This window comes from Schistocerca piceifrons, chromosome X, assembly GCF_021461385.2.
Source record: "Schistocerca piceifrons isolate TAMUIC-IGC-003096 chromosome X, iqSchPice1.1, whole genome shotgun sequence".
Classification (NCBI taxonomy): Eukaryota; Metazoa; Arthropoda; class Insecta; order Orthoptera; family Acrididae; genus Schistocerca; species Schistocerca piceifrons.
In genome coordinates this window covers 592,068,908-592,081,006 of record NC_060149.1, presented here as the reverse complement: position 1 = coordinate 592,081,006, position 12,099 = coordinate 592,068,908, and the positions used below count along the sequence as shown (strand labels likewise).

The 12,099-nt window shown below is 41.3% G+C and overlaps 1 protein-coding gene across 2 annotated transcripts in view; it reads right to left on the bottom strand.

Annotated features, from left to right (window-relative positions):
• LOC124723009 (proton myo-inositol cotransporter-like) overlaps positions 1-12,099 on the bottom strand; it is a 542,759-nt gene that overhangs the window by 244,195 nt on the left and 286,465 nt on the right. The window lies entirely within an intron of this gene.

The following is a 12,099-nucleotide window of genomic DNA, read 5'->3' as shown; positions in this document are numbered from 1 at the left end:
TTACCCGATCTTCAGCATTCTTCTGTAGCACCACGTTTCAAATCTTCCAAGTATCTTTTTGTCTGAACTGTCTTCCATACGCGTTTCACTTAAGTGCAAAGCTACACTTCACACAAATACCTGCATAGAATATTTCTGATTGTTAAGTTTATACAGAACGAAATTTTCACTCTGCAGTGGAGTGTGCGCTAATATGAAACTTGCTGGCGGATTAAGTTTCTGTTCGATGTTAATTTCTTTTTAAGAAACGCTTTTCGTACTACTGGCAGTCAGTATTTTATTTCTCTACTTCGGCAATCGTCAGTTATTTGCTGCCTAAACAGCATAACTTATTTACAACATTTAGTGTCTTATTTCTCAGTCTACGTCATTCCACATAGTCTCACTTAATTCGACTACACTGCGTTACCCTTGTAAAGATGTTATAAGATGAACCAACAACAATAAACATTTACTACTCCGTTCAACTTGTCTTCCATGTATTTCACCGTATCTGTCAGGATAGCCATGTTACTTGAAAAAATCGAAGTTTCCCATTTCGTGCCTTTCTAAACTTCTCTTTGATTTCCTTTACTACTTGCTCAATGTACAGGTCAAATAACAACAAGATGAGCTACAAACTTCTGTCGCTCTTCTCAGTCACTGCTTCCGTTCCACGCCCTTTTGACTTTCGCAACTACAGACTGGTATCTGTATACTTGGTAAATAACCTTTTGCTGACTGTTCTGAAAGTGTTGTCTAGTCCACATTGTAACTTCCCCCCCTCACTAAATCTACAAACGCTATAAATGTAGATCTCCCTTTCTTCAGTATATGTTTTAAGGCAAGGTTCTGATTGTGTAGCGTGTTCCACCATGTCCCCCGGACCCGACTGATCTTCCCCAAGGTCGCCTTCTACCAGTGTTTCCACTCCGCTGTAAATTATTGTCTTTATTTTCCAAACCATGAATTATTAAACTGACGGCTCGGCAATAATAACACACGTTAGCACTTTCCTTCCTGGTACTGAGATTCTGGCAATATTCTTGGAATTTGACGGCATTTCGCTTTTCTCATCTACCATGCATACATTTATGAAATTTCGAGTGCAATCGGAGTATCCGTATTTCTTCCCCAGAGATGTTGGCTATCTTCAGAATAAGTTGACAGACTGAAGCCACAGATACACAAGCACCAAAGGCGTTGATTGGTGACAAATATGCAACCATTAATTGGATCTCTAGCTACGTGTTCGATCCACGCTAGGATGTCTACGTATCATTATGAGCTGCTCTGTAGTCTTAAATTCAGTATCTCCTGTGCTATCCCAAGACTTCTAGTGAGCCTTGCATATTTGATCCTCTGCTGCCTTCCGTATTCCTTCTCTCAATGTTACCCATTCGTGTTCCGACATTGCTTTGCTCTGTTTCAATAAACAGATGTGTCAACATCATCTAGTCGTTTCAACTTATCCAGGTACTACATTCTTAATTTCTTACCATTGTGTGATTCTTGTCAGTTATAATCTACAGTTCATGACCAATAAATTACGGCAAGAGTGCACAACTGCCACTGGAAAATATTTGCAATTTACAACAGTTTCCAAATCTCTATGTTACAATCATTACACTCTGTCTGAAACCCTTTGGTGTTTCGAGGTATGTTCCAAGTATATAACCATCATTGATGATTCTTAAATCATATGTTAGCATCGACTGAATTTTACTTTGTGCAGAATTCTACCAGCTGGTTTCTCCTTTCATTTCTTCACCCCACGCCATATTCTCTTAGTATTCCTCCTCCTCTTTTTCTTTTCCTGGAGTCCAGTTTCAGCCCCAATGTCTTAAATTTTCGTCCCCCTGAACTATCTGAATTATTTCTTTTATCTCAGATATTCTTTCAGTGCAATATGCTTGTTTCTGCGTCTATCTTCCGCAGCAGCTGTTACAATCAATGGTTTGCCGTCCAAGCTTACAGCAAATAATTAGAGTATTTTTCATTAGACACGTACCTGTTTTATTTATAAAGCATCTTTTGTTTTCCGAATGGAAATATGGATACTTAATATGTCTCTACGTTATGTAGGTTGAGAATATACTTTATGAATAAAAGAGAAAAGCACCGATGGAAAGTATTCAATTATTTCCAGTAAGTTTAAGATGGAATGACCAACAATTATCGATTCTTTCAATGTCTATCATCTGCAGAACTAGTGGTAGTGTAAACTATTACTGCTGAGTAGGATGCCAAGTTTTGCATCTTTTTGAGTACTTTAAGAAAATAAGAACGCGGGTGAGCTACAATGTACAGCTTAGTGGACAGACTATTCATTGTCAGACACTACTACATTACTCCTACTCGAATTTGCGTTGATAATCCCGTTCTCACCTAACCAGAACTCATTTTCTTCCTATGACAGTATTTTACTATTTCTTCCTATATACAATTGCAATATATCCATTTCTTTACTTAATTTATCTAACCTACCATCCAATAACACTCCAAGTTCCGACTCTTAGAACATCAGTTTTATCATTTATCACCCTCCTCCTGAGTAGTTGCCACCCAGAAGGATGCCATTATGATTAAACCATGCAGTATAGTTGCAGGTCCTCGAGGAAATACAACGGGTGTAGTTCCACCTTACATTCAATCGTTCATAGTGCCGGCATAACAAGGCCATGCTGGCCAAGTGTTTGAAGGCCAGACCAGACAGTCATCCAAAACTTTGCCCCTACAATTACTAAAAAAGTCTGTTGCCCTCTTCAGGAACCACACACTACCTGATCAAAAGTATCCAGACATCTAGAGTATTAGTGGGCATTAGTACGGGATGTGTCCACTTTCGCCTGTGAGACGTGTTGAACTCTGCTGAGGATACTTTCAATGAGGTTCCTCAATTTAGGCGGAGTAGTGGCAGCCCATTCTTCCTCAAGAGCCCAAGCGAGGGAAAGTAGTGAAATCGAACAATGGAGTCTGGAGCGAAGTCGACACTCTAACTCGTCACGGAGAGTGTGCAATGGATTCAGTCAGGACCCTGGGTAAGACATTCCATTCCAGCAATGTTATCGTTTACAAAACACTGCTTCACAGATGCTGCTCTATGACATCTACACCCATGCTCCGCAAGCCACCTGATGGTGTGTGGCGGAGGGTACCTTGAGTACCTCTATCGGTCCTCCCTTCTATTCCAGTCTCGTATTGTTCATGGAAAGAAGGATTGTCAGTATGCCTCTGTGTGGGCTCTAACCTCTCTGATTTTATCCTCATGGTCTCTTCGCGAGATAGACGTAGGAGGGTCAATATACTGCCTGACTCCTCGGTGAAGGTATGTTCTCAAAACTTCAACAAAAGCCCGTACCGAGCTACTGAGTGTCTCTCCTGCTGAGTCTTCCACTGGAGTTTATCTATCATCTCCGTAACGCTTTCGTGATTACTAAATGATACTGTAACGAAGCGCACTGCTCTCTGTTGGATCTTCTCTATCTCTTCTACCGATCCTATCTGGTACGGATCCCACACTGCTAAGCAGTATTCAAGCAGTGGGCGAACAAGCTTACTGTAACCTACTTCCTTTGTTTTCGGATTGCATTTCCTTAGGATTCTTCCAATGAATCTCAGTCTGGCATCTGCTTTACCGACGATCAACTTTATATGATCATTCCATTTTAAATCACTCCTAATGCGTACTCCCAGATAATTTATGGAATTAACTGCTTCCAGTTGCTGGCCTGCTACATTGTAGATAAATGATAAAGGATCTTTCTATGTATTCGCAGCACATTACACTTGTCTACATTGAGATTCAATTGCCATTCCCTGCACCATGCGTCAATTCGCTGCAGATCCTCCTGCATTTCAGTACAATTTTCCATTGTTACAACCTCTCGATATACCACAGCACCATCCGCAAAAAGCCTCAGTGAACTTCCGTTGTCATCCCCAAGGTCATTCATGTATATTGTGAATAGCAACGGTCCAACGACACTCCCCTGCGGCACACCCCAAACCACTCTTACTTCGGAAGACTTCTCTCCACTGAGAATCACATGCTGCGTTCTGTTATCTAGGAACTCTTCAATCCAATCACACAATTGGTCTGATAGTCCATATGCTCTTACTTTGTTCATTAAACGACTGTGGGGAACTGTATCGAACGCCTTGCGGAAGTCAAGAAACACGGCATCTACCTGGGAACCCGTGTCTATGGCACTCTGAGTCTTGTGGACGAATAGCGCGAGCTGGGTTTCACACGATCGTCTTTTTCGAAACCTATGCTGATTCCTATAGAGTAGATTTCTAGTTTCCAGAAAAGTCATTATACTCTAATATAATACGTGTTCCAAAATTCTACAACTGATCGACGTGACTCTTCTGTGAGTAACTTGAAGGACTACTGGCCGATAATACTGGAAACCACTAGTATATCGACAAGTTACTGTCCCTGTCATTTTAAAGCATTTTCCAATTTGTGGCTTGGAAATCACATTGATTTACCTGTGAAAATATTGGAGTTTTGCTGAATTTATCAAGCAGCATTCTTGTACGCTATTAGAGCATACAAAACACCGGGAAAAGCTTAACTTTTTCTTGGACAATATGTGAACATGCTCCTGCAGTCTCTTCTTGTGTCTTGAAATGTCAACAGTAGGAGTCTCACTTTCAAATTCACTTTTGATTAAGTTATACGAGTGGAAAAATACTCCCCCTCAACTCGGTGCCTGTTATCTTGAAGGTTTCCCTAAACCCCATATAGCATTTAATCTGTGCCCAAATTAATTCCATGGGATTATACTAATAGTGATATGTTGGTAAATGCAAAACTGTGTGACCACATTCACGTGCAAGGAAGTCAAGTTTGCACATTCTGCCATGCGGCTTGCATAAATTAACGAGCTGCAAGAGTATGGTTGATACTGTGGGAAATATTTTTATTTTTAAGTCAGGGCTAAATATCTGCTTTCCTGGTGTAACGGTACTTTGACTACCGCGCCTCCGCCAGAGCAAAGATGTGACCTACGATCGCGCTTGTGGAAGAGCGCTGCGCCAGCGACAGATTTTCATAAGTAATTTTGATCTTTTTTTTTTCCTTTTGCGTAGGTGCTTGTCTTAACAACTAGTTCATTGCTCTCTTGTTATCTTGTCTTCATACGTTTAAGACGTGTATTTTTTGGCGCTGATGTTAAAGAATGATTTTAAGTGGAAATTAAAACTATATTATGAAACGAACACACAGCGTAAGTTATTTCAGTAGTGATTCGCAATGGTTATCGCCAAATATATAAATTAATCCAGACAGTGAGAACTTCAAGAAATTTTCATCAGACGGAGAACAAGAGGACCAGCGAACAATGAAAAAAGGGCATACTACAAGAAAATCAAGAAGTATTCCAGATGCAGCCACAAAGACTATATTATACTAGATACTACGTTTCTGACAGAATTATAAGTTTAATTTCAACTTATTTCTGATGCTATTTCCTTACAGTCACTTTTTGTAGTGTTGCCGACACGGTCTGCCATTCACGGTCAAATTACAGCACTATCTCAATCAGTAATACGAAGTCCACCTTATCCGTAACTTATTCCATCAAAATTCAAACCCAGTCAGATTTTCTATTTTGTATTTTCACAGAAGAACTCCGAAGAAGGAAACACTACACTGGTGTTTGTGTTTTCTCTGTAACAGCTGAATGATAAATGGCCTGGTACATTACAGTGATTGTCTCTGAAGGAAGATATGCCAAGAATTGTTCAGTGAAACACTTAACAAGACTGAAAGTGTGGATTTCTGAATGACAGCACGCATTCTTAAGCTGAAGTGAACTATTATGATCTCCGACCTATTCCTCTACAGTATGCGGTATACAAAGCCGTAAAATGCGTTATTATCTTTTCCCATTTTTCGTTTTCTTAAGCGCAATAAGAGAACCACACTGTAACGACGAAAACACGCTCATACCTTATTACCACCTATCCCGTACTTCACTGTTGACAATACACGTGAGGGCAGACAACATTCTCTTGGCATTCGCCAAACCCAAACTCTTCCATGGGATTGCAGCAGGGTACGGCTTGAGTCATCACTTCAAATCACTCATTTGCATTCATCCACTGCCCAGTGACGTCGCTCTTTACACCACCTCAAGGGTCGCTAAAGCACTAACTATAGAAATTTATCGTTTATGAGTAGCAGCTCTACCGTTGTACTCCATTCTTTGTGACTCCCTATGCACAGGCACTGTGCTAGCGAGATTGCTGTTGGCACTTTGGAATTAACGAGTGATTCCTTCCGCTGATTTCGTGCGACGTTTTGCAACTACCGTCCGCAATGTCAGACAGTCCGTGTCCGTCAGTGCATGAGGTGTACTTGCTCGGTATAGCTGTGGTTGTTCCTTCGCGTTTCCACTTCACAATCACATCAACAGTCGACTTGGCAACTTCAGAAAAGTTAATGTCCCTGATGGATTTGTTAATCAGGTGACCTCTGGTGCCTAGTCCACATTCCAAGTCACTGAACACTCCTGACCGACTCATTTCGCTGTTTCTGCTTCTGCACTGGAAACACAGCAGCCCCGTTCCTTTGGCGTATCCGCCTTGGGCGACATCTACTGATTATTCCACATTACATAGGTGGTCCACGCACTTTTGATCAGACAGTGTATGTTAGACTGGCCTCTCCACAGGTACCCTTCCGATGTGGTACATCTACGGTACGGCTACCTATGTCGTTGAGGCACAGGAACCGCCCCACCGCGGTACAGTCAATGGTTCGTGGGAGTGGTAGATAGAACATTTAAAAAGAGACAATTTCGTCCACTTGTTCTGATACTCGTGAAAGACAAAATTTCCATTAATTTACGGTTCCAATGTTGGAAGTTAGAAGTTAATTTAAAAATTACGAAAAAATAGAAGTGTGTGTTTGCTGGGTGTTTCAAGAAAGGTAAGATTTTTTTGGCTGTAAGTCAACCTATCTCAAGACAACGTCACTACCCATGTCTTCAGTTTTATTTATTTATTTGGCAGAAACTATTTTCGTCAGGCATTTATCCGAATAAATGCCCCAAGGAATAATGAAAATTAGTAGCACCCGTTTCATGTCTTGACAATACACTATTTTGTTAGCCAACGGGAATTTCAAAGCACAGCTTTATCTCTGGGGCTACGGCTTGCTCTACTGAGCTATAGAGTTTTTTAAATTTACCACGCACCTGCGAATATTGCTATCCCTTTGCACATGACACCGCAATGAAGTTTGTCGCTGATGCTACTTAAACTGCAAGCATAGTGTTTTGTACACACTTTTTTCGACGATAACACTAAAGTTCAAAACATCGCAGTGCAAATGGGCACTTCAGTTCCTCAAATGAAACTACTAAATAGTTCTGCTGTCCCAATCGTATGTATCTCGTGTAGGGAGAACAGAGAAGGAATATCTAAGTGTACTGCGCATATTGTCAGCATCTAATGCGAAATGCCACGTAGCTGTAGGTGTAACTCTGCATTTTGTGACAAGTGAAACTTTAATTTTATACGCATTTGTCTTGTTTTTACAAATTTATTAGTAATAGCACTAGTGAATAATCAGGGTGGATAGGTGGACAAGGAAAAAAATTCCCGGATTTACCGGTTAAAAATACACTTTCTCTCGGACGAAAATACACTTTTTCGGTGTTAAATGACAGGATACTTTCCCTCGGAGCTGTAAAACTTATCAATCCTGTGAAGGGTTAAGGTTTCATGCACCGGCCTGAAATTCCCGGCACATTGGTAAACAACCGCGAGCGGGGAAAAAAATTATATGCAGCCACAAGTATGCTGCATATTTTCATATTACAAAACTATAAATTCGAATTCCACCAAACACGGCAAGTTAGTTTCCGAAACACTAAAATCGCGATTGCGATGCGCTTTTGTAAGTCAATCATAGCTCATGTCACGTGATCTCGCCAGCCAATGAAAGCAGGTATCCAGAGCACAGAACACGTGATGTCGTCAGTCAACAGCAACATCACTGTTAAACAGCGCGAACACACGAATACGAAAAGTTAATGGTTTAAATTAATATACAAGTGTAGCTGCAAGGGAAGCTACGCTTTCACATATAATACTGGTCTCTAAGATCAATTAGCCACCAGAAAAGCTAAGGTTTCAATTGGTCTTTTTTTACGTGTGTTACACTAAGATACATCACACAAATGCGCCAGTAAAATTTTAAGTTTTAAACTAGAGTCGGATTGTCTATGATTTAAGAAATTCATCACACGTTCTCATACGTTCTTCTTGCGTAAAAGGATATTTACATTGACAGTGACGCTTTTCAAACCACCATTCGCAATATTTTCCCGCGAGCTATTAGAAAGATTCGTTTCATCAGTTGCCATTGACCGCCAGAAGCCGGCCGCGGTGGCCAAGCGGTTAAAGGCGCTACAGTCTGGAACCGCGCGACCGCTACGGTCGCAGGTTCGAATCCTGCCTTGGGAATGGATGTGTGTGATGTCCTTAGATTAGTTAGGTTTAAGTAGTTCTAAGTTCTAGGGGACTGATGACCTTAGAAGTTAAGTCCCATAGTGCTCAGAACCATTTTTTTGACCGCCAGAAAACAGTTGTTACTGCCCGTGCGCAGCCTGTTTGTTAGTAAGTTTAAAGCATTAAGAGAACTTATATAACGTAATAAAAGAAACAGAACACCACATGATAATCCAAGAGCATCGGAATTTCGCAAACCATACTTAAATACCCAATTTCGCTTAAAGTGTACATTCGCATGTCCAGATTCACCATGAAGTAGGCCCCAACCTGATATTTAGCTTTTCACTGTGGTTTTCGGGATGTAAATTTCCTTGGAGTACCAATACTTCATTATTTCGTGTTTAGTTCTTGATTATCGTGGCGTGGAATGAAATAAAGACTTGCACCTGGCGACCGAACTACCCCGAATAGGGGCCTCCCGGCCAACGATGCCATACGCTCATTTCATCGATAATGCCATACGTGCTAGAAGATGAAAACGTGCACTTCCATAATTATTTGAATATTTTATCAATAAAATCTATGAATTGATGGCTCCCGACCACAGAAATCCGTTTGGTTTTCATTTGATGTGAGATCTGTAAACGAAGAGGAAACAGCAAAATAACTAAATGTAAACACTGCGTGCCAGAAAAAATTTTTCCTGGTAGCATCTGGCTGCTTGCTACGACCACACTTTCAAGTAGCCGGAAGCGGGAGAATGTACTGTTCATACGCGACTGGCATCTTCTCTAACAAAGGTAACAAACAATTGTGACGTCATTCTCATCGCAAGCAGTTTGCTGTTATGTAGTGCATAGCCTTTCGTCCTAATGCGTTTAACACGTTTTGTTGTTGGCAGACGTTTGCGTGTGCAGTTTGTTTTGTTGTAAATGGCTCATTTCCTTTGCAACTTACGTTTTACTTAATTTTTTTCCCCTAGTTTATGTTTTATTGGTGCAATATAATTCTGTAGTAGCGAGGCAGAGTAATATTCTTTGTCAGACTATCAGTTGTTAGCAATCAAAATTACAAAAATTTGAAAACTTAAACTCTGAAAAATTCCTGAAGGTCTAATAAATTTCCGTGTTTTTCTCTGTTTTCTCCCGAATGAAAGAATTTCCGGGTTTTTCCCGGATCTTCCTGTTGTCTCGGGGCGTATACACCCTGATAATTGTTGCTGCTACGAATGCAAACCTAAATATGTTTGTTTGCAGGATACGTTTCTCTGCTACTTGATAGAGGAACAGTTACATTGCATAGGTAAGTACCGTAAAGCCACATGACCTACTAGGCAAAGTATGTAGACGACAAAAACCATGTTCTGCGCGTCTGAATACTCATTCCATAGAAATTCCTACTTTATGATAGGGAGTATGGGGTTTGGATGAGAGATTAGGGAGGGTACTGATGGATACAGACGGTCATTTTTACCTCGTTCACTACGAGAACCGAACTGAATGGAAAGCTTGCTAATATTTGTCGCAAGTACATGTCACCATTTGGCTTGCGGAGTGTGAATGTAGATGCACATAGCTTATACATTAGGCTGTATACATCGTATTCTTTGAAAACTTTGTTGATGCTTATACTTAGATTTTAGTCTGACAGAATAACATTAGGTGTAAGTGTAGCTATAAGTAAGGAACAGACAAATGAAAACGAGACATGTGGAAAAAATAGGTAAACTGTTTATTATTTCAAACGTAATCGTCGTAAGTGTTAATACATTTACCCCACTGTGGGACAAGTCTGTCTGTACCTTCATGGAAAGTGTCTGCGATTGCCTATGGAACCATGATTGTATCCTGGCGTGCATCTCTTCGTCCGAAGCAAATCGTCGGCCACGAACGTATTTCTTCAGGACTCCAGTAACATGGAAATGGCGTGGGGGAGGGGGGGGGGGCGGGGAGATCCCGACTGTATAGAGGCCGCTGTGGCCGAGCGGTTCTAGGCGCTTCAGTCCAGAACAACGCTGCTACTACAGTCGCAGGTGCTTAGAGCCATTTGAACGATTTTTTTTTTAAACTTTTGCATCATAGTCGAAACAACCTTGCCAATATATGGACAGGCATTATCCTGAAAAAGAATGATGCTGCCCATCAACATTACTGGGAGTTTGGACATAATGGCGAGCTTCAATTTCCGTGTTCGCGAACCGCTGGCGCGTTAACTGTGGCGCTGTGTTCCAGAAAGTCAATGAGCATCTCGCTAATCGTGGCCGTCGCTTTGCTTCGAACGAAGGGCTGCACGCCTACGTACAATCATTGACCCGCAGGCAACCGCAAACATTTTTTCCCTGAAGGCATTGTTCGTCTTGTCTCGCAGCGGGATAATTACGGCGATTACTATTGAAATAAACAGTTTGCCTACTTTTTCCGTCTGTCTCGCTTTTATTTGACTGCCCCTTGTATGATGCGTTTTGTCTGTTAAGTTGTGTTGTTCTCATACAAACGAAATGACAGTTCGCTTTGTGCTTTTACTATAACTGTTGGAAACAGTGTATACACAGCAGCACGTCTGCAGTTCAAATAATAGAGGAGCTAACTGTATTGATTTCCTGTAGAAGAAAATAGCAACATTCATAGGTACGCCCCACGATTAGAAAGCCCCTTACATATGTTCTGCCGTAACTTCTGTTCATTTTTCATTTAAAACTCGCTTTTACTTTTCATAGGGACGCGTTTCTGTCTACTTGACAGCACAGTACACAATTGAAGCCCTGAAAAAGACTATTTGCTTTGAAACTTATGTCAGTAAAATATGATATTATAAAGGGATCTGAAGAATTGTTGTTAATCAGTCATTCAATATACTGTCTCGATTTGCCTGGAGAAGCCACTAGGGTTACTATATTAAAAAAAACTAACGTTTTTGCGCGATTATGGCACCTGCTTTGTAGATTATCCATCAGAATACCAACTTTCAATAGCGTTCCTGTCAGGTCGCTGTAGTGGCAGAATTATCTGCTGATGTTATAAATACTCCCGCGTAGTAACGTATTTCTTGGACTTCAGTTTTGAAAATCAGTCATTAGTATTTTCACACTGCCCTGCGCCGTCTTGTTTTCTTCCTGGAATTCACAGCAAACAAACTGAGCAAGGTCGCGTACTAGATGTGTACACTCGATAGTGGGCGCCAGTTAGACCCTGCCTGCGAAACTGAGCAGCCCCCCCCCCCCCCCCCCCCCCCTACAAACACTGCGCCGATTTTGGCGATCACTTCACATCTGCCGTCACTGCCTCTGTGGTCATGAAAGGACAGGCACTTTTGTGGGCCACTGAATTTCTACCGAACGCTGACTTGTCACTGACGTAATGAACTAGAATTCTTCAACAGGTTTCGACCTTTAAACAGCAACTCTACGTTTAATTTTTCTTCCTTCTCTTTGCCTCCAAACTTTCTCAATCTAATAAGGCCTACTCAGAATTCTCACCGCGTGCTCTGGTTTACGTCATTGCATTGTAAAGAGAGAAATCCATGGATCTAGTTCGGCCAATCTAGTGGCTGTAACTGTCGCTTTCGGCGCGCAACGGTCGCAGAGTTGAGCAAACTGTCGACACTTACTACACCAACCTACCTCTCTTTATTACACGGAATTTAAGGCAA